This window comes from Labeo rohita, chromosome 25 (genome assembly GCF_022985175.1).
Source record: "Labeo rohita strain BAU-BD-2019 chromosome 25, IGBB_LRoh.1.0, whole genome shotgun sequence".
Taxonomy (NCBI): Eukaryota; Metazoa; Chordata; class Actinopteri; order Cypriniformes; family Cyprinidae; genus Labeo; species Labeo rohita.
In genome coordinates this window covers 12,030,112-12,057,821 of record NC_066893.1, presented here as the reverse complement: position 1 = coordinate 12,057,821, position 27,710 = coordinate 12,030,112, and the positions used below count along the sequence as shown (strand labels likewise).

At 35.9% G+C, this 27,710-nt stretch overlaps 1 long non-coding RNA gene across 5 annotated transcripts; it reads right to left on the bottom strand.

Moving 5' to 3' along the window:
- Nucleotides 1–845: 845 nt before the first annotated feature.
- Nucleotides 846–19,978, bottom strand: LOC127156966 (uncharacterized). 5 transcript variants are annotated; one of them, XR_007825805.1, is made up of 6 exons: nucleotides 19,844–19,978; nucleotides 18,105–18,122; nucleotides 12,955–13,062; nucleotides 6,357–6,493; nucleotides 2,860–2,955; nucleotides 846–2,528 (listed from the first exon to the last, which is right to left on the bottom strand). It is a non-coding gene; the product is annotated as an uncharacterized LOC127156966 (long non-coding RNA). The 5 variants fall into 5 exon arrangements; XR_007825808.1 differs by lacking the exon at nucleotides 19,844–19,978 and adding an exon at nucleotides 12,698–12,761 and having other exon boundaries at nucleotides 18,105–19,326; XR_007825806.1 differs by lacking the exon at nucleotides 19,844–19,978 and adding an exon at nucleotides 18,359–19,314.
- Between the last annotated feature and the right edge of the window lie 7,732 nt (nucleotides 19,979–27,710).

Genomic DNA, 27,710 nt, shown 5'->3' with positions numbered 1-27,710 from the left:
AGTGATACGTCACTGAATGGGGAAGCAGTTGATATTTAACACCGTGAATAGCGTACAACCTATGTTAAGATGATCTGAACAGCTTTATTTTGTGAAACTCTGCTTATTTTGTTTTATAGACACTCTTATTATTCCTATTCATTTAAACGGTGAGCATCCCTCCGAATGAAACTACAAACCCCACACAGCGCTGAGCCGAAACATCGCGAGAACTCAGCGCGAGTAACGCGGAAGAGAGGATGGTTATGTAAACACATAGGCACGTAGTAGCTATGCAGCTGAGCAAACTGTGAAAATACAGCGTAAACAGTTGTGAAGCACATTTTTAATCGACTCACATATGCGTGCAGGTACGAAAGCGATACGCGAGTGTTGTAAGCGGCGAAACTCGCGTCAATCGGACTGTTTTTTTGCCCTTGACTCGTGCCTAGCTTGTCAGTTTGACATTCAGTCAGACTACAACACATACTGGATCACTCCAACACATCCATGTCCACTGTCGCCATTCGGTTCACTCAGGAGCCGAAACTTAACGTAAAATATAAGCCCACCAATAGGTGAACAATTCAAGCAACACATGCAACATGTAAACTAGATACTGTTTAGTAGAAAAAAGCATTGGTGTCGTTAAGAAAAACATTTTAATGTCTGTATTTTTAATTATAAGATACTCCAGCTGTAGAAGCTTTTCTCTCTATGCATTGCCCCCCTCATGCAACCCTAAGTCTTTTTTTATATCCGAAAGGCTTTAAATGCACACAAAACGTTTTCAGTGTTACAAAAGTAGTTAATTTTCCAGTCCCCCCCACAGACAAATAAGCAAACAGACTCTAAAAATACCTCCAAACATTTTATTTTTCTCTGACATGGGATAGAGAATACATAAAGCAAGCAGTTTGTTTACAAAATAGGTGATTCATAACTTTGTCTGAACTTCCAGGCTTTGGAATTTGCAATCACACCATATATTACCCTCACCACATGTACAGCATGTTTCATGCAATAAAATAGCTAAACAATTAGTCAGAGTCGAATAGTTAGTGCAGCATATTTTTTTCTCAGTGTGCGTGACGTTCAAATACACAGAAGTGCAGAACTCACACGTTACGTTCTTACGTCGTCCACACTGCAGCAAGCACACTTTGCTCATTTTACTCAATTCAGCTGTTATACAACACATTTAGGGCTGTGTGATATACAATAGCAGCTAAGCAGAAAATACTATAATTATAAAGCAATACAAATAAAAGACGTAAGGCACAAGCAATCCAAAACACAGTGTTATTTTTTTATTATTATCCTGCAAAATAAATACTCTTAATACTGCTGTGAAATCTATGTTTTACTTAATTATCTTTTGCTTAGACAAAGCATAAAACACACAATTTTAGACATAACACACACACACACACACTCTCTCTCTCTCTCTCTCTCTCTCTCTCTCACACACACACGTTTGTTCTCTCACGTATTACATTATACATTCCAGCTTTCAGTCCTCGACGCTCACTGATCTACCACAGATATCCTAATACTAACTCGACGACTATAATCTTTATTCTTTAATTTAAACATATTTATATCTCCCCCTTTCTTCACTACCCAGCCCCTCTGACCCTTTGGCAATTCCAGCATGTCATATTTCACATTTACTGTATTCAAAATGCTCCCTAAACACTAGTTATTAAACCTTATTGCATATATACAGTATAATAAACATATCTAGCGAAAGAACGTATGAAAACGCAGCATTATTTTAGTTCTAGGCTCATTTGGGCCGTGTGAGTGATACGTCAGCAGCAGCAGCGCGTTTCAGCAGCATGTGCAGTGAACGCCTGACAGCTCCAACTCTCCGTTCAAGCGTCTACAGCTTCATATAACATTTTAAACAAACTATTATGATCTCACAAATATGTAAGCCTAACAACTATAAAGCACCACAAGCTTAAAAACTCGCGTCTGTAATTTTCACACACGTCTACAGACGTAGACGTTTCACGCGCTTGCGCTACGCACACGTTCTTATTACCTCAGTCACAACAAATCCATTTCAAGCTACATATAGGCTATTATTTAATTAGAACAAATACGATTAAATCAGACTGCGTCTGATTTGAGAATTAAAACAACACAACTCATCACAAGCGCTTTTACGTGCGTCTCGTCTATACAGTTTCTCTCATTCAGGTGAATAATTACAACATACGTATCTATACATGGATTTATGTGCGAGTAAACGTTTTTAAAGCTCACGTATTTAACACGTTATCATTTTCATATTACGTCTCAGCTCCTGCGTTTCAGACGTTACAAACGTGTGCACGTCACAACGTAAGCAGCTCCATCTCATTTATTAAACCCAAAGTAGTTTACAGACAAATATTGCAAATACCTGACAGTGTTAATGTTGTTCCTACAAAGTAATCAACTTGCTGAATATCCATTTACAGGTGGAAAGCAGTTTAACAGACGCTGGTTTGACGTTCATCCTGTGCAGGACACAAGGTAAAGTTTCCCAGACTTTTATCCTATAAGGGGAAAAAAAAAACAAAGCACATTTTAGTATTTTTATAAGGTGATATCCTCTGAATAATGCATCATTTATGTACCATCTAAAAACAGATTTACTGATGGGATTATATTGCACTCAAATATATTTTTAAAACAGTTTTTATCACAACTACTGCTCATTCGTGAAATATAATATTTTATCCAACAGTTTATAGTGTGTTTATAAGCTGAAAATCATTATTTTACTCTACAACATATATTGAGAAGCACATTCATATACTGTCAGCTCGACATAGGTCACATTGCATGATTAAAAACAATATAGACACTGAAAAAAATCCTACATACCTTGTCATTTTTCCCTCTGACGTGTGAATGTTGTGAATCAGATGATTAACCATAGGAGTTCACTACGGTATTCTCACGACTGGGGCCTTTGCCACGCTAGACGGGGTTTGAAAGAGAAAGGATGGAAAAACAGATGAAGATTTATGGTTTAATACATCAGGAGTGATTTAAAAAGATTTACAGCAATATAAATATTTGTTTGGGGTTTGTTCTTTAACAATGTATATTTTTTCTGCTCATAAACAATATAACACATGCTTCTGTCTACACACACACACTCAGGTACCACAGACGCAAAGACAGTCTAATGTCTTGTTTCTTCATGCACATTCACATATTCGTGTCCACTTTTCATCCTTGTTCATTTAATACATTTTATAAGATTTTAAACAACTGTACAGACACCAATGATTCAAATCAATCCTGCTATCTTAACATCTGCAATACACAATTTGTCAAAATTAATACATTTTAAATCAAACCTGCTCTAAACTACTACAGTTTCAACACGTTTGTGTTTTAGATTAATATTACAGTGTTTAAAATTCTCCAGCGTCAATTTATTTAATAAAACAAGCTAAAATGTTGCAAATTTACTTGAAGTGCGTATGTTTGCTTACTGAACACACACCAAACAGTTAAATACAAAACGTGCGATAAATATATTTACAAAACTGCACATTTAGATTAAAATTGCATTTGAAATCAAATGTAATAAATATAAATGCAACTAAATTATATGCTGCACTATGTGACTGAATGTCTTCGGCTCGTCTGGCCTGCCGTCTCGTTCTCATACGTTTCACAACCTCTCGGCCATGTGCTCACTACTGTACACACACATCCACCCGTCTACATGTGCACAAACAATTATACACAAGCATTCTGTGCATATTTACACACATATTCGCATTTACAAGCAGTTTTAGGGATTTGAAACAGTCACACACACACAAGGCTTACAATACAAACACACACATGCATTTGCGCTCTCCTAGGTAAGTAAATACACAAACACGCTTATATAGTCAGTACAATTGACAAAAAACACACACTCACTTATATGTACGTTTGTATTCACACATAAAAACATTTTGCACACACACAGAGGCCTTGCGATAATGTTACAAAGCTTTCTGATATACACTCGCATGCACTTTTGGTTCGTACACAACTTCACACACACACACATGGTTGTGAGCATGGTTTACACTCTTTATCAATCACACACTCACACACACCTATACATACACATCTGTGCATGGTTTCGAACATACAAGGTTTTGCAAACACACACACACACATCTTAAAAAAATATACAAAGCATTCTGACACACACTAGTGCATACACATAACCATGTATTTATATTAATACACACACAGATTCACACACTCTCGCTTTATCTGTTATATTGAACACTTACACAATCTATACGCATACATAAATGCATTTAAATAATGTCTTTTTTAATACTTGCACATTTGCTCATTCCCTTTGCACATATTTTGGTACATAAATGTGCTTATTTTACAAACACCGCAACTTACACATGCACATACTGTTACTACTTTTATACACAAGATGTTTTACACACACACACACACACAGACATTTTAAACTCCTACATACACATTCTTAGGCATTCCTGCTGATACATAAACATTCACACACACTTCATCTCCCACTGTCTATACTGTCGAAACACACACATCTGCCTTTACATTCTCTAACAGAAGTATACATACATTCACAAGACATCTAACACACATCCATAAAGCATTCTGACACTTGCACAATGCACACACATTCCCAGTGCATTTTGTGTGGGTATGCAAACATATGACACAAGCAACACATCTCAGTTATTTGTGGCCAATTAATACACACATACACACACAGATCTGGCCTGCTCAATGAAAATCTGCTCATGACAGTCAGAAAAACATCACTGTGGTCAAATGTGTTGACTGAGAAGCCTATACTTCTCTCAATACAGACTAGTTAAGAGGTACAATATAGTATGGTATGTAATCAATATAAAATCAAGCAGAACGATGACTGTTAGTTTTACAGCATCATTTAAACAGTATATATATCTATATATCTACATACCTAATGATAATCTGTGCTATAACCTTATACACAGCAATTATTATTGTTATCAATATATATATATATATATATATATATATATATAATATTGTAGTGCATCAGGTATCACTGTCTGAGATTGCATGCTTGTACGTCTGTGGTTATACGTCAGTCTACTCAGGCTTGCTGGCTCTACATTCATATACAAACAAAAAAGCACACAAAAAGACCAAAACCAGGCCACACAGCTCATGCAACCCTCTAAAAACTTGTGTGACCGCTTAAAAATGTGCGTACTACCTCAAAGTCTAGGGTGAAACTTAGTTACAATGCAGATTACTTCACTCGTTTCTATTACATTATTATACTATATTCCTTTAGTATAAAACTAGTTTCTACTACGTTATTTGTCTTATTTTTAATAAAGGTTTTTACCTTACTAAAGATAAACAGCCACATATCAGATAAAATACATAGTAAGCTTTTTAATGTCATTTTAGTTAATGCATCATTAAAAAGTGTGAAATACCAGCATTTATACACATATAAATATATATATATTGCTTTCAATTCAATAAATATATTGTATTAATTGTATCTAATTTGTCCAGCTAACATCTTTTGTGCAATGCCTCTGTTTTTGGATACATCCTTTCTGGATTGCTGGTTTTGATAGTTTTATAAAACTGGTTAGTACATAAAATAGCTGTTTTTAAAAAACTAGTTATATTTTTATATATATATAAGCAGCATCCATTTTAGTCAGCAAGACTGCAATAATATAATAAGTGCTTCCTTCTGTACGTCGTCATCTTTTTATGTGCCGTCAGAGCCTGTACTTTCCTCACGACACTACCAAACCTGACCTGTCACATCTATATTGTTTTTTTAGCATTATATACGTGGTCAGCGACCATTTAAAAACCTTGTTTTTCTTCCTTTAACAGATTTAAAAAGGATAACTTCTCTTTTAGAAGATATTTCAATCAAAGCAGATGACGCAAACATGCAAAAACACAATGCAATGTGTGCATTGAAGGTTTTGCTTAGTTGATTTTTTTACAAAACATTTCTAAAAGTGATTTTAAGACATTACATGCTCAAAAAAAATTATTCTGAATTCTGCTCATTTTCTTAACATTCTTTGTTTCTTGCAATTGAAGTACTTTAGTGCTCTCAAAAACATTCTCTGTAACTGGTTTACATCTGCTAAATTATTGCTTCAGTTACACATTTGATCAGTCAAGATTTACAGGTCACTGAGTTTCACCCATCAGCAAAGCCTAAAGTGTGAATGGATGTCATGCCACAGAAAGTGCATTTTGCATTACAATTCATTCGAGTGCCAGACACTCCCATGCTTCCCTATAGATGTTTTTGGGTCTAAATAGGTGTCGGCTGATACCTTGTTTATTGGTAAACTCCTCATTTTCCTTCATCATCTTCCATTCCTGTAAGCCGTTCCTCCCCTTCCATGAGTAACGCAGTCAGTTTGGCTTCACATCTCACTTTTGCAAAGACGTCCAGTCATCAGCAGATTTTCTACAAATAAAAGACACAAACAATTACCAAGAAAACCCCCCAAAAAACATGCATGCAGACATGCAACCAAACATAAACACAAAACCACACACACAGCGTCTACGATCTGTACTTGTGCTAAAATTGTTGATTTAAAAAATAAATAAATAGTACTGGCATTTAGTGCTTAATAAGTGCTATTTTTGTATTGTTTTAGTCTATTTGTATTAGTTATATTTTATTATTTTAGATTTCAGATTGTCCTGTATGTACATGAATATGTTCTAACACTGTAAAGTTAGAATTCTTTCTCCATTCTTAGTACAAATTACAGTCTTATATATTTCATAAATACAACTTTTTATTTTAATGTTTTATTTCAATACACTATATTTAAATCTATATGAGATATTTTAAGAAGAGCCCAATTTGAATGGACGTAAGCTTATTTTTTAATAAAAAGTAATTTTTTGGTGCTGTTTAGGTAACTGAAAACTCATACTCACATTTAAATGAATGTATTTTACCACAAAATTACATTTTAAAACTGGAACCTGGAATATATATCTATATCTATATCCATCTATCTATCTATCTATCTATATACACACACAGACATGAACTGTGTTTGCACTGGTTATGTAGGGAGCACATTAATGCCGAGTGAATGCGTGAACGGGTATTTCTGCGGCAGTGAGGTCATGCCATGTTCACATGATGGGACCACCCTCTTAGGAACAAGCAGACACTCCCCTTCCCTAAAAATTCCGCCCGGAACTGACTCATCCCTCACACCTTCCCTGACTCATCCATGTATGGATGGCGGGAATGTGAGAAAAGAGGGAAAGAAGGGACGGGGGGCCACATATGCAAACATTCCTCTTGTTAATCCACGCGGGCATCATTCCATAAGTGTTATTTGTCATTACGGCAGGCTAATGTTGGCATCATGTTCCTGTGGACTGATTCAAATGACAGTTAAAGTTTAAAATCTACAGCATGTCATTTTCCAAACAATTTAGAAAAGTCAAAGAATATGATAAAAAGCTTTAAATGTTATTGCGGTGCCGCTGTATCATAACAAAATGCTCGTGAGGAGATAAAAAAATGTTTTTGATACGACATGTCCTCCTCAGACCGGAAAATAATACGTTGAGAGAGACCAGAGGGGAAGAGCTAAGGGAAAAGAAGGGTAAAACAGTAAACAACATGAAAAAACACTGTGCGTCATGATACAAAAATCTCGTTTAATAACTGCAACATTAGATTTTTCATCATAATAGATAATGGAAGTTATAAATTATTTGTTTGTGATGCTTTTCAGTTCTTTTTATTTATATAGACTTATTATTACTAGTTTAACATGAATTTGTGAGTGTTATATGAACTCACTACTGTTTAAAGATAAAGTAGAGAATTAAAAAACATTATTTGTTTAGAAAAAACAAGCAGAAGTTAAATCTAACAGTGAACAATAGGGCCTTTTCTCAGAGACGTGCATCTTTAATAAGCTAAAAGTGTCTGGGTGAGAATACCGGGTGACGTCTTTTGCTCACCCTGTTAATTAATTAAGAAACCTATAGCTGATTTATCAAAAAATCATAGATGTTCTTACTACTTGTGTGTGTTTGAATTAATTCTTCAAAGGGAGAGACGTGTGAAAACAGTTTTAGCTGAGTGAAGTCTTTCTCTGAGAAAAAAAATACTGACGTGTAATGCTGTAAGTCTCAGACTACAGGTAAAAAAACAATATATATAAATATGAGATATTATATAAAAACATTTTTAATATTTATTTTGATAAGTGTTTAAATCTGGAATTTTATTAGACTGTTAAATGAAAACAGCCCATCGTAGCTGGTGTTGCAGTCCATCTCTAGCTTCACTAAAAAAAAAGTATTATAATGTCAGTTAAATATGACTTATACACAGAAAATGTACAAGATAGTATGTATGATTTTACAGTACAGTAATCTGTAAGAATTCCTTTCAAAATCTGTATAATAACTGTCTCAGGTTGTTTATCAGCAACTTAACGTCATGTTGTGAAATTTCTGCTGGGGGTTTAAAACGTTTATAGTGTTTAAAGACCAAATCAGACAATACACTAACAATAATTCTTTAACAAAAAAGAAAGAAAAGCTTGGCTAATTTTATCTTTTGGGGTCTTTATTACCGTCCAACCTTTGTTAATACTGGCCTTGCTCTGTAGGTCGTAAATATTTTTATGATACATTTATATTTTTTACATGTAAAAAACAATGAACTAAAAGAAATACTTGCGTATTATTGTAAACTAACCTGCAATGAGGAATACTGTTAGTATTAAAATACTGCTGAAAGTCACACACTAAGATCTCTAACTCCACAGAAAACTAAAACTGTTGGCGAGCCAATGGCCAATGCACATATCATTTTTTTACACATACGTAGCTTAATTTTTTATATTTTGCAGCTTTACATAATATTGCAGGACTAATTACTAAAAAAGAAAGAGAGAAAAAAGCTTCTAGGGTCTTTTGTACTGTCCAGTCTTTGTTAATACTGCCCCTTACTGTGTAGGTCGTAAATATTTTTATGATACATTTATATTTTTTGCATTTACATTTTGTAAAACAGTGAACTAAAAGAATCCTTGCGTATTATTGTAAACTAACCTGCAATTGGCAATACTGCTGAAAGACACACTAAGATCTCTAACTCCACAGAAAACTAAAACTCTTGACATGCCAATGCATATATCATTTTTTTCCACATACGTAGCTTAATTGTTTATATTGTGCAACTCAAGGTAATATTGTGGCACTAATTCTTTAAAAAAGAAACACATTAAACAAAGCTTGGCTATTTTTATCTTCTAGGGTCTATCGTAGCGTCCAGTCTTTGTTACCGCTGCCCCTTTCTCTGTATGTCATATATATTTTTAAGATAAATTCATGTTTTTTGCATTTAAAAACAATAAACTAAAAGAATCCTTGCATGTTATTTTAAACTAACCTGCAATTAGCAATACTGCTGAAAGTCACACACTAAGATCTCTAACTCCACAGAAAACTAAAACTCTTGACGTACCAATCCATATATCATTTTTTTCCACATACATAGCTTAATTTTTTAATATTTTGCAGCTCTACATAATATTGTGGCTCTAAGTATTTAAAAAAGAAACACAGAAAACAAAGAATGGCTTTTTTTATCTTCTAGGGTCTTAGCGTCCAGTCTTTGCTAATACTGCCTTTTACTCTTTACGTCATAAATATTTTTATTATACATTCATATGTTTAAAACAATGAACTGAAAAAATCCTTGTGTATTATTTTAAACTAACCTGCAATTGCCAATACTGCTGAAAAACACTAAGATCTCTAACTCCACAGAAAACTAAAACTGTTGACGTGCCAATATATATATTACTTTTTTCACATACGTAGTTTAATTTTTTATATTTTGCAGCTCAACATAATACTGTGGCTGAGAAAAAGAAAGAGAGAGAAAAAATCTTGGCTAATTTTATCTTCTAGGGTCTTTTGTACTGTCCGGTCTTTGTTAATACTGCCCCTTACTCTGTAGGTCATACTTTTATGACAAATTCATGTTTTTTTCCATTTAAAAACAATCCTTGCATGTTATTTTAAACTAACCTGCAATTAGCAATACTGTTGAAAGTCACACACTAAGATCTCTAACTCCACAGACTAAAACTAAAACTGTTGACGTGCCAATGCACATATCATTTTTTTCCACAAACGTAGCTTAATTTTTTATATTTTGCAGCTCAACATAATATTGTGGCACTAATTCTTTAAAAAAGAAACACATTAAACAAAGCATGGCTAATTTTATCTTCTAGGGTCTTTTGTAGCGTCTAGTCTTTCTTATTGTTGCCCCTTACTGTATAGGTCATAAATATTTTTATGATACATTCATATTTTTTTGCAGTTAAAAAACAATGAACTAAAATAATTATTGCGTATTATTTTAAACTAACCTGCAAGTAGCAATACTGCTGAAAGTCACACACTAAGATCTCTAACTCCACAGAAAACTAAAACTCTTGACATTGACGTGCCAATGCATATATCATTTTTTTCCACATAAGTAGCTTTATTTTTTATATTTTGCAGCTCAACATAATATTGTGGCAGAGAAAAAGAAAGAGAGAGAGAAAAAACTTGTCTAATTTTATCTTCTAGGGTCTTTCGGAATGTCCAGAGTTTGTTAATACTCCGCCTTACTCTGTAGGTCATAAATATTTTTATGATAAATTCATGTTTTTTGCATTTAAAAACAATCCTTGCATGTTATTTTAAACTAACCTGCATTTATCAGTACTGCTGAAAGTCACACACTAAGATCTTTAACTCCACAGAAAACTAAAACTCCTGATGTGCCAATGCACATATAATTTTTTTCCACATACGTAGCTTCATTTTTTTATATTTTGTAGCTTAACATAATATTGTGGCTCTAATTATTTAAAAAAGAAACACTGAAAACAAAGCATGGCTAATTTGATCTTCTAGGGTCTTTCGTAGCGTCCAGTCTTTGTTAATACTGCCTCTTACTGTATACGTCATAAATATTTGTATTATTCGTTCATATTTTTTGCAGTTAAAAACAGTGAACTAAAAGAATCCTTGTGTATTATTTTAAACTAACCTGCAACTGGCAATACTGCTGAAAATTACACACTAAGATCTCTAACTCCACAGAAAACTAAAACTGTTGACGTGCCAATGCATATATCATTTTTTTCACATACGTAGTTTAATTTTTTATATTTTGCAGCTCAACATAATACTGTGGCTGAGAAAAAGAAAGAGAGAAAAACAACTTGGCTTATTTTATCTTCTAGGGTCTTTTGTACCATCCGGTCTTTGTTAATACTCCCCCTAACTCTGTAGGTCATACATATTTTTTAAAAACAATCCCTGCGTGCTATTTTAAACTTACCTGCAATTAGCAATACTGCTGAAAGTCACACACTAAGATCTCTAACTCCACAGAAAACTAAAACTGTTGATGTGCCAATGCACATATCTTTTTTTCCACATATGTAGCTTGATGTTGTAATATTTTGCAGCTCAACATAATATTGTGGCACTGATTCTTTAAAAAAAGAAACACATTAAACAAAGCATGGCTAATTTTATCTTCTAGGGTCTTTTGTAGCATCCAGTCTTTCTTATTGTTGCCCCTTACTGTATAGGTCATAAATATTTTTATGATACATTCATATTTTTTGCAGTTAAAAAACAATGAACTAAAAGAATCCTTGCGTACTAACGTGAAATTAGCAATACTGCTGAAAGTCATACACTAAGATCTCTAACTCCACAGAAAACTAAAGCTCTTGACGTGCCAGTGCATATATAATTTTTTTCCACATACGTAGCTTCATTTTTTTATATTTTGCAGCTCAACATAATGTTGTGGCAGAGAAAAAGAAAGAGAGAGAGAAATAACTTGGCTACTTTTATCTTCTAGGGTCTTTCGGAACGTCCAGAGTTTGTTAATACTCTCCCTTACTCTGTAGGTCATAAATATTTTTATGATAAATTCATGTTTTTTTCCATTTAAAAACAATCCTTGCATTTATTTTAAACTAACCTGCAAGTAGCAATACTGCTGAAAGTCACACACTAAGATCTCTAACTCCATAGACAACTAAAACTGTTGACGTGCCAATGCATATATCTTTTTTTCCACAAACGTAGCTTAATTTTTTATATTTTGCAGCTCAACATAATATCTCATATACCTTCAGTGGTGATTTCACTTCAATACGTTCAATACAAGTCTGCGTAATGTAAGTAACGGCATGCAGGGAGAGCTAAAACATACACAAAAACTACCAAATATTTTGGTTCATTTATTATTCTTAACAAACACTTTTTTAATTTTTAACTATCTACATACGCGTACAGATATGAAATCAGTGTGTGTGTATATTGGTGTGTGAATGCGTCTGTGCACATATCACATACACTTACACTTATGAGAATGTATTTACGTACGTAATTGTTATATGCAATAAATATTTAAGGTGTGTTAAGCATAAATATATCACTGACAAACCAGTTATTAAATTCATTATAGAAAAAAAAGCATGCTGTGTTTTCCATAAGCAAACTTTTCTATCAAACTAAACTAAAAATAATTTACAAAATGTATAAATGATCATGTTATTATCCTGATACACACTATACAGGTCGCCACACCCACCTTTGTGACTTTCAGACTGTTTAACTGTAAACTGCATCCGGAGCTCTTAAGACGTTACACAGGCCTGAAACCGTTGAATACAACAGTTTGACAGGGATAACAATAACAAAGAAAACCCTTCAACAGTCAAAACCTCGTAATATCATAAAAACTTTTAAAAATCTTGTCCCTGTTGCAGTTTCAAACGCTTAGTGACAGATACATATAAAAACAGAGGCCACTCTTGCAAAGGGCTGAGACGGAAAGAATGAACTTACGAAGCCAGTGACGTCACGAGCAGCACCGTTTGGGAACGTTCTGTGATTCGAGTCGTTCATTTCACCCTCCGTCCTTGACACGATGGATGCCTCAAGTTCTGTCCTGCCCTGTGCACAAACACAAGAACACAAAGTTGTACATAAATAACACTGGGGTCGTTTGAACGCACAGTTCAGAAATATACAAGGCATGTCTGGTGAACAGAAAAAGTTGGGAACAGTACATAATGGGGGAAAAACAAATGAGTGAATGGAAAAGCCCTTCGTGTCTATGTCGTGCCATTCACCCCACAGAAAAAAACGTTTGGTGCACTTTTCAAATAAGTTTAGATACGCATTTTGAGGACGGACTAAAGTGACGCAAAGTCACGAAAAGCTTCATTAAATGCGTTTAGACAGTAAAAAGAGCTACAGAGGTCAATAAAAAAAATCTAGCCAGTGAACTTTAAAACTCAACAGTATTTGCTGGCTTAATTTATTAGTTTAGAAAAGTTTCTTGCACTTTTTCGACCACTCGGAGTTAAACCCCTCATGCGGAAAACTCGGAAATCTTGTGAAGTCGAGTAGAAACGATAGAAACTGGTGTTATAAGTTAAATAAACAGAAATAAACATTCTGTTTTTGCAAAATAAAGACAACCTTTATACGATGTACGTGCTTTACGTAGGAGCTTCCTCCTGATGCTGTTTATAAGGTATTATAATATTTCTAACGCCATTTAATCACGGATTCTTGCTGTTTGATATGATATAATGATTTAAATTTATTAGGCCACCAAAATCCGATTTTTTTTTCTGTAAATCAACCTTCCGCTTGCTTTTTGAATGAGCTTTAGATGAATTACTTGAATAAAAACCCAAACTCAAAACGAACGCTTACATCATTGGATTGTACAGATTGAGGATTTTTAACTTAAAGATTTTGATCATCAACTTTTTCAAGCCCTTAGCTTTCAGAAAAACAGATGATATGCAAAACTCCATAAAGTTAAAGCTTTCTATTATTTCTTAACCAATTTCAGGAGAACCTCTTCTTGACGTCATTTTTTAATTGTCCTAATTTTGTAACCATATAATCAAATACCGTGCATCTTTGTTATAGTGCATTAATGTGTGAGGGAACACAGACGAAATGAATGTTAGTCTGACCTGGAGGAATTTAGGGTTGTCGTCACTGAGGGACTTTGGAGCCTTTTCCAAATACTGTAGCCTATAATGGGGGCATTTTTATTTGCACTTCCTCTCGCATATAGGACAGGGGACAGGTGAGTGTCACCGAAAACGGGAAATGACTTATGAGGTACTTGGGGGACCTGACTTGAAGACTGTAGTGACACGGATCACGTCACTTCTCAGTTGCTGAGAATTTCTCAATGGACTGTATCTGCATGGCATGAAGACTTTATCACCCAATGTGTCTACATGTTATATCCTGGGTGTGCGTAGGTGTGTCATATTTCATCGAGGTGTCATATTTCCAAAATACTGTGTGTGTGTTTGAGTGTGTGTGTGTGTGTGTGTGTGTGAGGGAAGGAAGGAACGATGGTGTGTGTAAAAAGAGGGAGAGAAAAGAAATAAAAGAAAAGAAACCGAGGAGGTTGGGTGAAACCTTGTTGTCTTTGGGCACCTACGGTGACGTGTTCTCTTACACACACACACACACTCACACACACTCTCTCACACACACTCTGGCACTCTGTCAATGGGCTGATATTTTAATTTTAAACCTGTGTAGAACTATAACTGCGTCCGGCAGGGTTATACAGCTTATATGTTATTGCGAACAGGGTGGGGTCATTTCAACATTGTTTGGCTTCTAAGTGAATAGCACACTAACGAGATGCCCCCCTCCTCTCTCTCTCTCTCTCTTTCCCCCGAATGGACCACTGTGTTTTCCCACGTGCAAACTGGGAGGCTCGTTGGTGGAACTGTGGTTTTGTTTGGGTGACTTTTTGTAATCGTATTAACGAGAGCAAATATTCTGGCAATGGAGACGCCAGATAACTCTCGACAGGGAGGGATCTTAGACTTTGGGGACGTAAGTGGGAGAGAAGAAGTTCGGCTTTACATTTGAGCCGCAATACAGTGATGACATTTTTGGGAAGAAAAAAAATTACAAAGTATTTGTAGAAAATAAATACAGTAATAATAATAATTAGTATAATAATAATAATGCAAGCATTTAATCCGCGCAGCGTATGGAGAGCATCAGTCGGTGAATGCGCCTTCCGCAAATGCTTTTTGGGGTAAGGGCTTCCCAGCTAGATACTTATGAACAGCAAGCCCAGACCGCAAAAAGATTCGCGAAAGACAAATCGCAGTCTGAAGTCCGTGACATCAAACAGTGACATCCAGGTGGCTTGTGCATGGCTCTGGTTTCCCAATCCTATTGTGTCCAGACATCGGGAAAAAGCGAGAGCGCGAAGCCCTTTTCCGTGGCTGAACTGTATCCAACTCATTCACATTCTACGAGCATGGGAAGCTTTGAGAGCAGCCAGCATCCAAATGCCTGTATTCTGCGTGCGAGCGCTGTCCGCGGTGCTGAATTCTCACTCCTTCCCAGTAGTTTATTTTCGCTGGCTTTTCTAGTCGCGACGTGCGCTGCGATAATTGCATTTAAACAAAGACACACATATGAGAGAGCGACCATTGAGCTGGTTTCTTTTCGCCTCGCCGTTTTGTTGCTACTATGAAATACATCCTCTGGTTCGTGATGCCGGAGAACTGAGCAGATGAAGCGCTCTTGGTGAGGAGAGAGCAGTCTGTAATCTGCTCGCAATAAATAGAGAGCAGCGAGAGATCTTATTGGCGCAAACAAAAAATCGTCATCCACCAATCGGTTTCTTGCTCATATAGGGACCCCCCTTTTTGAAAAAAAAAGAAAAAAAGAGAAAGAAAGAAAGGGGAAACCAAATTGTATCCTAGTTGGCGCAAGTGACCAGAAATATTCCGTGTAAGACAATAACATTAAATGTTTTTATCCGTTTCTCTTTTGAAGCCCAATTCGTCACGTTTCAAAACGGGTTGCTACGTCTCTCGCACACCGCGTCGGGGTGGCGTGCATTCATGTCTGCAAGTACATCGTCATATTTCCATTCAAAACAGACATTAGGGTCGTTTTCAAAACGACTAACATTTTGGAGGCGTCGCGTTCTAGCGTGCATGTAAAACAAAGCAGCACATCGCCAGCACGACGACAACAACATGACAGGCTTCCGAGGCAATTTCATTGCATGACCACAGAGAGTTCACTGGCTGATACCACTCAGTGAGGACACGGGGGTCTCTAAACTATCAGCAGAACATAGCAAATTCTATACATTACAGTTGCATCATCGCCTGCAGGCACAACAAACAAAACAATGGTGCGTTACTAAGCGATTGGCATCGTTACATAAATGTTCTACATCCAACAACAACAACAACAACATTTTGCAAATGCATCAACAGCCGTTCAATTTCTCACAACTTGGCATGACAACACAGCAAAAGTGTGGATCACTTCTCAATTCAGCTGTGGAATGTGACTTCGTTTCACTTACCCGTGAAGTTCTTTTCTTGCATCCACACGATCAAAATTGTTAAAGAGTGGCTCTTGTTGGAACTATGCAAGAAACTATACAAAGTGGGAGGGTCACGATCTATATCTGGACACCCCCTCCCTCCTCCCTCCCTCCTTGCCACCCCCCAGTCTAAATTCATCCCGAACCAAGATCCCCCCCCTCCCTTCCCCTTAATCACTGATATTCTTCTTTCGCCTTCGTGGTGCAAGGGGAGGTTGAGGTGGCTAGGCAAAAGAGATATGGCTTGAGATGTAACAGGTGTAAAAAGAAAAAAAAAAAAAAACGATCAAGCCCAGATGCCACCATTATGAGGATTTTATTTGGTGGTCGCATCATTTGCGGACGTCTCCAGTCAGTCACGATTCTCCCCCTTCTGTCTGCACCGCACAGCGACTGCATCTCCTGACGCAGCCAACGCGCACATATTACTCACTATAGCAGTCACGACTCGGATAAAACCGTGTTTCCACTAACATTACAACGCCAGCTTTGACTTGAGAAGATCTTGCTATGTCTGGGATAGGTGTATAGAGAGCCACAGTGTCTTTGAAAAGGTCAAGGTAATGAGTTTTTTTCTGCAAAGATCCGCGGTCATTCCTGGACTCGCTACTCTGGCATGTACGGTTTGAAGTATTTACGCGAACTCAGATGTAAAATTTTGCTTTTGGATTACATACACATCACCATCAATTTGAGAAATACTGTCTGCTAACGCTTAAGGCACTTATGCACGCTGCAGGATTGAAGTTAGACATTTATTAAGAGATGCTTTGATTAAAACAACACTGGCGATCACAACGTGATTGTTTTGCGCAACTGCACAGACGCGTTCGTTCTGGCACAAGACCAGTATTATAGTCCACAGCAATAGAAAACAGTCGATTGCAGTACTGTATAATGAAAATGACGTGGGCGGAAGAGTAATCCATGTGAATCCGCCTATAGCTACACAGTCTCAAGCACATCTGATGGAAGTGTTCAAACAACGCAAGCGGGAACATTGCACGAAAAGACACAAAACTTAAGCGCTGCGTTTTGAGAACGTGTGCCGAGTGGCATCCCTTTCACGGGTGATGGCCAAAACAGGGCTGACCATTTAAGGGCGATTTTGCTTGCACGGAACCCCTTGACGCCACACCAGGGCTTCCCTCGTCGGCTGCTGCTGGTGATTTTCCTTTTGGCGCGGCGTCTTCCACCTATATTTATTAGCCTATTTTCCTCTTCGCATATTTTGAGAGATATGTCTCCTCACTCTTCTAGTGTTATCGCTTTCCATTCACACTTTCAGCTGTAGCGAAGAGGCAAAAAACGACTCAACAGCGCCGTCAGACAAAGGAGTTTGGATTTGGATTTCACTTATTTACCATTCGCGAGATTCCTGGTCTGAGGAGAGAGTGGTTTATTTCATTTTTAACAAGTGGATAAAAACAGAAAAGCACCTGTTTGAGACACTATGCGTGAAAGAAATGCTTGGTGATCGGTGGAGGGAATGGCACGTTAGGCTACTCAATCAATGCATGCAAGAAATCGTGCAAAAAAATCAAATAAACATGTGAACCCAAAGAAAGCGTCGCGAATGTGTACTTACCAGTGCAGGAAGCCCTGGCTGAAAGCAGGAAAAACACAGACATGAGTATAACACCATCATCATACGTGAGCAAAAACAACAAGCAAGACGAAAAATCAAATACTGCCCTTGATTCATATCTATCCTCAGCAACACGTCCAAGTTTTGTCAGAATCGCAGTCCTTTTTATACAAGTGATACCCTCTGCCTATTTCTGGACCACGATCAAACACTGATGCTATTTTTAGCGCCCAGTAAGAAAAAAAAACACTCACAAAGACATCGCTCAGGAGCGTTACGTGGAGTGCATGTAATGTACATTAATTTTGCCTCTCCAACTCCATGCAAGGGCTCCGACTCGCCTCCGATGCATCGCTGCAGTGATTTTTTTCTTTCTTTCTTTTTTTCTCAAACGAACTGCTTCAGTGCCCCTCTCTCTTATGGGCTAAATATTTCTTAAACGTTCGCTTTCTCAGCACAAGTTGTTCCCGCTCTCCTCGTTCCTTTATGTTGCTCGCCATCCTCTTTATTATACGCGTCTTATGCGGCGTGTCTCCATGCAACTTTCGCTTGGAAACTCGGGACGGATTCGCTGCTCATAAAGAAAACACACGCACGCACGCACGCACACACTCTCACTCACACAGACGGACCCGAGCGCGCAAACAACCGAGCCGAATATGTTTTGTCTTTAGAGCAGTACACAAACGATGATAATTAACGCTTGCAGAATCTCGCTTTTTTTTTAAGGGCTGCGTCAGTTACTAGGCATTGACGTCACGTTTAGGTTCTCCCACTTCACAGTCTATGGCTGCTGATTACAACCGTCCCTGTTGTGCTCGCAGACAGCCTAGCGCTAATGAAAATGGCTCGGGCTAAAGAGGTGAAAGACGGACAGTGTCCGCGCTGCAAGTGACCACAGCCCCGGTTTCCCAGAGCGAAACCACTCCTTGCAGTCGCCAGGCATCGTGAAAAACTCATTTGCCAATGGATTCCGTGGCAGACGCGCACCACTAGCCTATATTTGATCTTTAAGCCTGGTAGTTGCTTTGCACAAGCTGGGGTTCTTCTGGCGTGCTCTGGTTAGGGAGATCATTAAGGGAGACGCGTGGAAAAGTTGGTGTTGCTGGGGTTGCCTCGTTTGTCTAAAGAGGTGTGTCTAACATTTTCAGTTTCAGCTTTAAGTCCATGCGATGTGAAAAACGACCGCGCTGTAGTCGCAGAAACACTGTGGCTTGTAAACGTGTCGAAATGCGAAGCATAATACTAAAAGTGAACGTGCAGAACACAAAGTACACTAATTTGACCAGTGCGGTAGAAAACCCATACGGGGGGGAAAATAATTGAGCGTCTTGCCGCATGGTGTCGCCAAACTCCATTCGAGAGCTGGTGAAACAAGTGCCTGTTCGCTTCAAACTGATTTGAAAATCTCCTTTAAATAGCACTTGGCTTTTCGTGTAGTTATTTATTAAATAGCTCATTGTAATTATCCAAAAACAATGGCAAAAGTCAAGCGAGGTTGATGCTTTTGCGATTCTAGTGTCGCTGTCCGTGGTGCTGAACTGCTCAACTATCGCATCAGGCTCTTATGCAGTGTTTTCCTGACAGACACGAACTTTAAGTACATTCAGGCTGTATATGCTATATTGTAAACACACGGAGACACCGTTTGATCGACCTGAGCTACAGGTGTGTGAATGAGCATAAGCTGCTATTCATAAAACAACGCGATGCACTGCGATGTGTAGGGATTATCCTACCTTCGCGACACACGGGATGTTCCGTTGAAGTGTTGTTGGACTCCTGCTACTAAAATGGGAGGATCGTGAATGAGCGGGCGGTGACGAGTTGTGTGGGGGGAACTGAAAATAGGTAAATATTTAGATCGAGGGTGTAAATATAACATTTGTCATCCTGTTTCCCCTTAAAATACATCAGTGTTCTGCCAGGAGTGCCATAAGTGGCGGCTTTGATCTGACAATGAAGCTGGACGTTTGCACCCTCCGCTAAATCTAAAAATACCTCGATTTCGGCTGTGTGGGCTTGAGCTCGCTCAGAGCTTCTCCTCATTTAACCCACCTTACCTCAATTTTGACAGGGACAGCAGTCTCGAGTCTGTGGCTCCAAAAGTTGCAGGTATAAAGTGGAAAACCTGCAAAAAGAGCTACAATTCAAGTTTTTAAAATCTGTTTATTTAATGCATAAATGTAGTATACAATTACAATTTATGATGTAATTCATATATAAATAGCATAACTTTATATGACGATTAATATGATATGTATATATGATATGTATATATATATATATATATATACAGGGTGGGCCATTTATATGGATACACCTTAATAAAATGGGAATGGTTGGTGATATTAACGTCCTGTTTGTGGCACATTATAAGTGGTCAGAAACTTGTAAATAACTCATGAAAGAATAAAGTTACGTTAAAACCAAGCACACCATTGTTTTTCTTGTGAAATTCCCAATAAGTTTGATGTGTGATGTATCCATATAAATGGCCCACCCTGTATATATATATATATATATATATATATATATATAAAAATAAAAACTAAAAGACTGCAATGATGATATTTGTGATAATATTTGTAATGTGAATATTTGTCTTATATGTATATTATTATATGTATAAAGATATAATATTTTAAAATTCTATATTATAATAAAATAATATAAGAAAAATAATGTTATTATATCATAATAATAAATAATAAAATTATAATATATAAAAATTGTAGTATTGTAATATAATTATATATTAATTATATATTAATAGTGTGTGGGATGTAATAAAGTATGATGGAATAATTATGTAATAAAGACTGCAATAATAATAAATTATTTAATGTTATATAAAGTTATATATATATAAACTAAAAGACTGCAATAATGCTAATATTATATTATTTTATATACATATTTTATTATATTATTATATATTATATGATATATTATATTAATTATATTATATTAAATGGTATATTATAATGTTGAAAAATTATATATTTTATAGTATAATTTTAATTTATAAACATAATACAATTTAAGAATGTATATATATATATATATATTCTTTATATATATATATATATATATAATATAAACTAAAAGACTAATATAAACTAATATTATAATGCTAATATTACATTAAATGACATTAATATTATATTATATTAATATTATATTATTATATATTTTATTATATATATATTTATTATATTATATTTAAATGGTATATTATAATGTTGAAAAAGTATATATTATAATATTATAATAAATATATTATAACTGTATAACATATAATACAATTTAAGAATATTTAGATTATATATTATAATATGTAAAATAATATATTATAAAATTGCTATATATATATATATATATATATATATAATGTGGAAAAACTATATATTATAATGTTATAATAAATATATTACAATTGTATGACATATAATACAATTTAAACATATTTAAATTATATATTATAATATAAAAAATAATATAAAATTGCAATAGAATATAATTATATATTATATATATTATAATTAAAATAATAGTATATATATATATATTATAATTAAAATAATGTATATATATATATATATATATATATATGAGTGTAAAAATAAATTTTAAATAAAGTAAAAACAAAGACCGCAATAATGATATTATGTATTTTATATGTATACTATTATATGTATAAATGATATAATATTAAAAAATTATATATTATAATAAAATAATATAATGTTATAATAATAAATAATAAAATAAATAATATATACAATATAATATTGTAATATAATTATATATTACATATATTATATATTATAATGATATACTAATAGTATTATATATATAATAAAAATATTTTCAAATATAATAAAAATGGCAATAATGATAAATGATTATATTATATGATAATATAATTATACTAATATTATATACTAAACATATATAATGTCTAATATATAATACCATTTAAAATATTTAAATTATATATGACTGCAATAATGATACATGTTATAATAACATTAATATTATTAACATGTCATAAAAAAATATATAATAAATATATATGTATAATATACCTTTTGATAAAACATTATTTTAAACTGATTATATATATATATATATATATATATATATATATATATATATATAAATTACATTTTAAATAAAATAATAACTAATATATAAATATAATAAAAGTTATTATAAAATTATGGAATTATGTATAACAAAAATAAAATAAAATAAATAAAGATCCACTATCTGAATAGTGATTTGAATGCTTTGTAAAGTGCCACAAGTGGTATTATAAGTCAAAACTTATAGATCAAAGAAGGCATTCACCTCATATGCAAGATTTGGGGGTCTAAGAGGGTTTCCTGAACCCCTTACATGTGCTTACCACCTTGGTTTTTCTCAGTGCATTACACATAAATGCAGTAATTGTGTAGAATGACGATCCTAACTTCTGCCAGTATCCTCGCGTTTACCAGACCATTACATATTTACAGAGTGCAGAAGTTTATTTGCTGGGATGGCCGCATGTCATCGATCTTTACTGTTGACAGACACTGATACATAGGCAGTCTTGCCCATAATCTTCCTCCAGTTTCCCATTAATAACATAATCCAAAATATTTGCTTTGGCTTTCCGTCACACGTTTCTTTTTCCTTTGTTTGATGTCTCCCCCCACCCATCCCTGCCTATCTCCTCAGTTTTGTTCCACCACGGGGAGAAACGTAGATGTTCTAGGAAACGGACACTGCCCCGGTGGTTTCTATTGGAGAGTTGAGAGGGGAATCAAAATTGATGAGGGTTTGTTTGAATTTCAAGCTCAGATTAAGAATCTCCGCCCTTATAGCCCTTTCTCTCTGTTTATTTTTCCGTCTCTCCTGCCTAAATGATGTCAATGGAAGCCGAGCTATAGAGCTATTTATAGAATCTCCCCCTCCCATCAGAATCACATGGTTCAGAGCCGAGGCACAATGACTACCTCAAGAGAAGAGTCTGCATGAATAGAGACGGTGAATATTTATGAACGGGCAAGCTGTCACATGATGTTCCTCCTGCGTAACATGTTAAGAAAGTCAGACCGGCCTTTCACGTGCACGTCCGTAAAGTTCACTGCCGTTTATTCATTCGTTAGCCCCTTCTGCTAATTCATTTATTCGTTCATTCAAAACTTAGTCGGGACTTCCCGGATGCAGCAAAAAGAAAATGACTTGTGCTGGCGAAAACCCGAAGGGTCCTGCCTTGTTTGCATCTCTCAGCTGCTGCTTTGCCCACATCGCATGATCCTTCACGTTTCATCCAGCCCCTTGTCTCCATTCACATACATAGCCTATTACATAACAAGGCTGCGCGAAAGAGAGCAAGGTATTAAAATGTATTTACGGTTAACGTAACTTAGACAGGTGACACGTGCAGGGTTAACTGTGCGACGGCTTGATCGACGCTTATAAGTTATTGAAGACGTGTTGCATAGGCTATTAGTCTATTTATAGGATTTTGTGTAGCCACAACAGCCACACGTGTGGAAACCACTTCTTGCGGGTTCCTAGTTGACATGTTAACACTCACTGGTTGCTATATTTAGTAAGCCTGGCAGTGCTGTTACTATTCCAGGCATTGTACATGAGGGGGCGGATGGTAGTCTTTCATGAAAAAGAGGATAGCGTTCTTTTCTTGCAGTTCTTCAGCCATACTTGTGTCGCGTGGCTGTGCAAGGTGCGACAACTCAACTTCTGCTGCAGAGCAGCGCTGCGAAACAAATGCATATGGATTCAAATGGATGGCATTTAGTTGAAATGAATCATTAAGAACCAAAATGGTTACAATTCTGATTCATGAACGATTCGTTAACTGTTCCGTTAATGGTTCTACTGTTCAAGCAGAAGCATTTAGAAAAAAGAAATGCTATTCTTATTGTGTTTACTCACTTTGGTTGGTCTGTTGCCAAATGATGAGATCATTTCAGATTTCATCAGAAAAAACATAACAAATCAGAAATAAATTCAGTGCAGTTCTTGAAAAAGCTGCGTTTGTACTGATTTTTAAGAGGCGGCATAAATGCAAACCAGTAATTGGTTCTAAACATATGTTAAATTAAAAATGTAAACTATTTGAATGCAATACCACTTCAAAAGTGGATGCTTCACTATATTACCAATCAGTTACTACAACATGAAAACACTAACCGTTCCGACTGATTCAGTAAGTGTTCACTAAAAAGAACCTTATTAGAGTCATTTGTTTGGGAATCAGACTACAATGGTTACACTAAATGCTTTTGATTCACTAAAAAGTATCGGCTTACGAGAGTCATTCACTCAGGAATTGGACTACACGGGTCAAGCTGAATGCTTCTGATTCACTAAAAAGAATCAGTTTATGAAACACATTCACTTTGGGATCAGACGGCACTGGTCATGCTGTATGCTTGATTCACGAAAAATAATTGTTTTATGAAACTCATTCACTCGGAAATCGATCAACACTGGTTGTGCTATATGCTTTTGATTCACCAGAAGAATTGGTTTATGAAACTCATTCACTCACGAATCAGACTACACAGGTCAAGTTGAATGTGTCTGATTCACCAATAGAATTGGTTTATGAGAGTCATTCATTCAGGAATTGGACAACACTGGTCACGCTGAATACTTCTGAATCACAAAAAGAATCGGTTTATGATAATCATTCACACAGGAATCGGACCATACAGGTCAAGCTGAATGCTTCTGATTTACTAAAAAGAATCGGTTTATAAAACTCATTCACCCTGGAATCGGACTACACTGGTCACGCTGAATGCTTCTGATTCACCAAAAGAATCGGTTTATGAAAGTCATTCACTCAGGATTTGGACTACACCGGTCACACCGAGTGCTTCTGATTCACTAAAAAGAAACAGTTTATGAAACACATTCACTCTGGTATCAGACAACACTGGTTGTGCTGTTTGCTTTTGATTCACCAAAAAGAATCGGTTTATGAGAGTCATTCACACAGGAATCGGACCATACAGGTCAAGCTGAATGCTTCTGATTTACTAAAAAGAAACGGTTTATGAAACTCATTCACTCTGGAATCGGACTACACTGGTCATGCTGAATGCTTCTGATTCACCAAAATAATTGGTTTATGAAAGTCATTCACATTTAGGATTTGGACTACACTGGTCACACCGAGTGCTTCTGATTCACTAAAAAGAATCAGTTTATGAAACACATTCACTCTGGAATCAGACAACACTGGTTGTGCTGTATGCTGTTGATTCACCAAAAAGAATCAGTTACGAGAGTCATTCACACAGGAATCGGACCATAAAGGTCAAGCTGAATGCTTCTGAATCACAAAAAGAATCGGTTTATGAAACACATTCACTCTGGAATCAGACAACACTGGTCGTGCTATATGCTTTTGATTAACTAAAAATAATTGGTTTATGGGAGTCATTCACTCAGGAATCAGACTATCCTGGTCAAGCTCAATGCTTCTGATTCACTAAACAGAAACGGTTTATAAAACTCATTCACTCTGGAATTGTTCACTCTTATCAGACTACACTGGCAAAGCGGAATGCTTTTAATAAATTAATAAATTAATGTATCATTCTTCTTAGTAAATTAGTAACAATTATTAAATTATATTTGCTCTGGAACCGGTCTACACTGGTCACACTGTATGCTTTTAATACCCTATAAAAGATTCATATGAGTCATTCGCTCAGCAATCGGACTACATTGGTCGCGCCATATGCTTGTAACTTACTAAAAAGAACCGGCACAAGAATCCTTTGCTCAAAAATCAGACAATGCTAGTCACACCGTATGCTTTTAATTTACCAAAAAGAACCGACTCATAAGAATCATTCACTTGGGAATCAGACTACTCTGGTCAAGCTCAATGCTTCTGATTCACTAAATAGAAACGGTTTATAAAACTCATTCACTCTGGAATCATTCACTCCTTTCAGACTACACTGGCAAAGTGGAATGCTTTTAATTTATTAAAAGCATTGTATCATTCTTCTTAGTAAATTAGTAAAAATTATTAAATTATATTTGCTCTGGAACCGGTCTACACTGGTCACACTGTATGCTTTTAATACCCTATAAAAGTTTCATATGAGTCATTCGCTCAGGAATCGGACTACATTGGTCGCGCCATATTCTTTTAACTTACTAAAAAGAACTGGCACAAGAAACCTTTGCTCAAAAATCAGACAATGCTAATCACACCGTATGCTTTTAATTTACCAAAAAGAACCGACTCATAAGAATCATTCACTTGGGAATCAGACTACTCTGGTCATACAGTAGTATGCTCTTTTAAAAATTCTCTAAAAAGAATCAGTTCATGAAAGTCATTTGTTTGAGAATCTGACTACAATTGTTATGCTGTATGGTTTGGATTCACTAAATCTCTTTGAATCAGACTACGCTGATCACGCTGTATGCTTAAAATGATTAAAAAGAACCGATTAGTAAGAGCCATGCGCTGGGGAATCTTACTTCACTGACGAAGCGGTGTGCTTTTAACTCACCTAAAAGATTCGGTTCATATGACTCATTTAGTTGAAAATCTGTCTACACTGATCGAGCTGTGGTTTCATGATTTACTAAAAAAGAACCGACTCATTTGAGTCCATCTTTCAAAAATTGCCCTACACTGTTCACGCTGAATTATTATTCTTAAATAAAAACATAAACGCTGATAAAATTAGTTTTTAGGAATGTTACATTGAGTATTGGTGCTGTAGATAATAATGCATGTAACGTGTCTAAATACTTAATAGGCTGTTCTTATCAGCGGGAACAGTTACAGGAACTACAAATGAGTTGGTTCCGGTATTTTATGAAACAAGTCTTCCTAAAAAGCAAAGATTTTATCTTCACAACCCTACAGAGAGACCTGTGAAACCTTGGGTGACCTGCTAGTTAAGGATCTGGGCTGTATTAAACTGGCACAGTCGTTAATACAAAGAACGTTAATTAGTTGACTTGTTGTGGTGGTTTTCCACTCCATCCAATACAGCCACTGCCCCACCTGCTCACTGCAGTACCATGAACATATTGTTTGATATCGTACGCTTGTTGTTCCAGCCTATTTGCCCACCTCTTGATTGGTCCATCGATTTATCACGTCTTACAAAAATAGCCGATCACTATCAGACGCCTACTGTTGCGTCCCGTCTGTGTTGTCGTGCTGCTCTTAAATCGTTCCGGTCTCGTTAAACGCCAAAAGCAAAACACGTCTCTAACACGATCAGAATCATAAGGAGAAGGTGTCTTATTCACTCACTTTATCTCTTTCAGACAACGCGTGAGGAGCTGAAGAGCTACAGTGACTGATTTGGGAAATACCTAGTCACGAGCAACCGACGCTGCTTTCCCGCGGTCTGATCGCGCCACCTAGCGTTCAGTGAAAAGCGCGGGAGGACATACCTGTTGAAGTGAGGTAAAAACTCGACGGATTTAACCCTAAAATCCGTCTGAGTCCTGTTTTTCTGCTATACATCTCACACGAGGCGGTTATTTCGTCAGACATAGGGAAAAACAACTTAATTAGGTATGTGTTAATCATGTATA